The sequence below is a fragment of the Ambystoma mexicanum genome, chromosome 10 (assembly GCF_040938575.1).
Source record: "Ambystoma mexicanum isolate Mex_15411 chromosome 10, UKY_AmexF1_1, whole genome shotgun sequence".
Classification (NCBI taxonomy): Eukaryota; Metazoa; Chordata; class Amphibia; order Caudata; family Ambystomatidae; genus Ambystoma; species Ambystoma mexicanum.
Genome location: NC_090932.1, coordinates 1,535,274,151 through 1,535,277,088, shown reverse-complemented (window position 1 = coordinate 1,535,277,088; position 2,938 = coordinate 1,535,274,151). Strand labels below are relative to the sequence as shown.

At 46.9% G+C, this 2,938-nt stretch overlaps 1 pseudogene; it reads left to right on the top strand.

Moving 5' to 3' along the window:
- Positions 1-1,244: 1,244 nt before the first annotated feature.
- On the top strand, positions 1,245-2,112 carry LOC138493054 (elongation factor 1-alpha, oocyte form-like; annotated as a pseudogene).
- The last annotated feature ends 826 nt before the right edge of the window (positions 2,113-2,938 follow it).

Genomic DNA, 2,938 nt, shown 5'->3' with positions numbered 1-2,938 from the left:
TGATACATTATAAAATTATCCATAGAACCCACTACACGCCAGTGAAACTCAAGCGTCTATATCCCACTCTCTCTGGCAACTGCCCAAGATGCAATTCTGAAAATGCTAATATATACCATATGCTGTGGGACTGTGTAGAACTAAGTCAATACTGGGCCGGGGTCTGTGGGGCTCTGGATAAGATGGCGGACCAACCGGGTGCGGTTGGGAAAATGAACCCAACTTGGCGAAAAATGCTCAATTTAAGTCTGCTGTTAACAAAAAGGGTCATTCTGATGAGGTGGAAAAACGCTCACCCGCCAACAGTAGAGGACTGGAACAGAGACATGCTGTGGGCTAATTACACCGAAGAACTGTATATAGACTCAGTTATGACCCCCTCTAGACCCAGAAATATATGGACACGGTATAAACTGTATCTAGCAGAGCTACCACCCCTAGAGGATGTTAATGTAATGTGAAATTGGCCAATACATGTATTATGATCACTGTAATTGAATGTCGCAAATGTAACTGCATAATCTGTGTGCAAAGTTAAATAAAGTTGTAAAAAAAAAGAACATGATCACTGGCACCTCCCAGGCTGCCTGTGCTGTGCTGATCGTGGCTGGTGGCGTGGGAGAGTTGGAGGCCAGCATCTCCAAGAACGGCCAGACCCGTGAGCATGCCCTCCTGGCCTACACCCTGGTAGTGAAACAGCTCATCATTGGCGTAAACAAGATGGACTCCATTGAGCCCACCTACAGCCAGAAGAGATACGAGGAAATCACCAAGGAAGTCAGCACCTACATCAAGAAAATCGGCTATAACCGCGCCACCGTGGCCTTCGTGCCAATCTCTTGCTGGCACAGGGACAATATGCTGGAGCCTAGCACCAACATGACCTGGTTCAAGGGCTAGAAGGATGAGCGTAAGGAGGAAAAGACAAGTGGCGTGCAGTGGTCGAAGTGAGCGGGAGTGGTCGGGAGCGGTGCTCCTCTACTTTTTTAAATTACCTTTTACAGCTCCTATACTTTTATTTTAAAAAGAAACCATTCCGGAATGGTTTCGTTTTAAAATAAAAGTGTATGAAGAAGTTGAAAGTTGCCCTCTCAGTACACTGCCCTGAACGTTCCCTTAAACAGCAGGTGCAAGTGTCTGGGTGTGTTTATTGAGTGTGGGAGGAGGCGTGGTGATGGGGTTTGTGGGGAGCGAGGGCAGGTCAGCAGGGAACATAGTTCCACTACTTCTTTTCGTACACTTCGACCACTGGTGGCGTGACCCTGTTGGAATCTCTGGACTCCATCATCCCCCGGCCCGCCCCATCGACAAGCCTCTGCGTCTGCCACTGCAGGATGTTTACAAGATAGGAGGTATTGGCACAGTGCCCGTGGGCCGAGTGGAAACTGGTATCATCAAGGCTGGCATGGTGGTCACCTTTGCCACCAGTAACGTCATTACTGAAGTGAAGTCTGTTGAGATGCACCACGAAGATCTGGTGGAGGCTCTCCCTGGTGACAACGTTGGCTTCAACGTAAAGAACGTGTCAGTGAAGAATATCCAAAGATGGAACGTGGCTGGTGACAGCAAGAACGACCCCCCCATGGAGGCCGGGAGCTTCACAGCCCAGGTCATTATCCTTAACCACCCTGGCCAGATCCGCAAAGGGTATGCCCCAGTGCTGGACTGCCACACTGCCCACATTGCCTGCAAGTTCGCAGAACTGAAGGAAAAGATCGGCAGACGATCAGGCAAGAAACTGGAAGAGAACCCCAAAAACCTGAAGTCTGGTGATGCCGCCATTGTGGAGATGATTCCCGGCAAACCCATGCGTGTGGAGAGCTTCTCCAGCTACCCTCTGCTCCGACGCTTCCCTGTGCGCGACATGAGGCAGACGGTGGTTGTTGGGGTTATCAAGGCGGTCGACAAGAAGGCGGCCTCTGCTGGAAATTCACCAAATCTGAAGTCAAGGCCAGTAAGAAGTAGCGCCAGCCGCACCCAGCTGCCCTGATGGCACTGGGTATCCAGAATCCTCTGGTCTCAGATCGTCACCTACACTCTTTGATCAGGGACTGGTTACTGAGCATTGGGGTTCACCACAAGAGCCTCCACAGGAAAGGGAGGCAGGACTTGGGAAAGTGCAAGTTCTAATAGGTTCTAATATTTTGTGACTTACATTCTGGTTAATCCCCGTCTGTGGTTTCTGAATAAAATATTGGCACATCTGCCCCTGTGTTTATGAAGTGGTTGGATCTGGAGGTACTTGCTAAAGTAATTCCATAGTTGGGGTGCGTATTAAAGTGCGAGGTGGCCAATGAGTGCCATATTGGTGCAGCAAAAAATACTTGTGAATGGCACTAAAATGAATAAAAGACCAAAAACATCACAACAAAAAAAAATACTATTAACCTTTCAGGCCCCAGCCATTCTTCCGGACAAACTATGTAGTGGGAAAAGGCACCTTGCTTACCCTCAACACTGAAGTAAATATTATCATATGCGGTTTACTTGAAATATTGAATTGTTTTTCAGCACACTGATCAGTACTAATATTGTTCATTTTTGTGGCATGTGTTACCGAAAACAAAACGTACTCAGGCGCCCTGTGAACGCTATATGAAGGGTCCCATTGTTATGTGTCCTTGAATCCACCGCACTAAGAATTTGAAAGACCAAATGTGTCGAATATCCACAAAGAAATTATAATATTCACTCTATGGAAAGTTTACGTCGGAAAGTAAAGTTTCTGTTTCAGAAAACTGTCTTTCAAAGCGGTTAGTCCTCATCACATCAGAAGAATGGAATCTCAAAACACAATGTAAGCAACATTTTAGACAATTTTTATCCAAGTGTGGATGGAAAGTGTGCTCTGTGCTACATGATGAATGTTGTGACAGATGAATGTTCAATGTGACACAAAGAATGGGCATTGTGCGTGTTAAATGTATAGCCAACATAA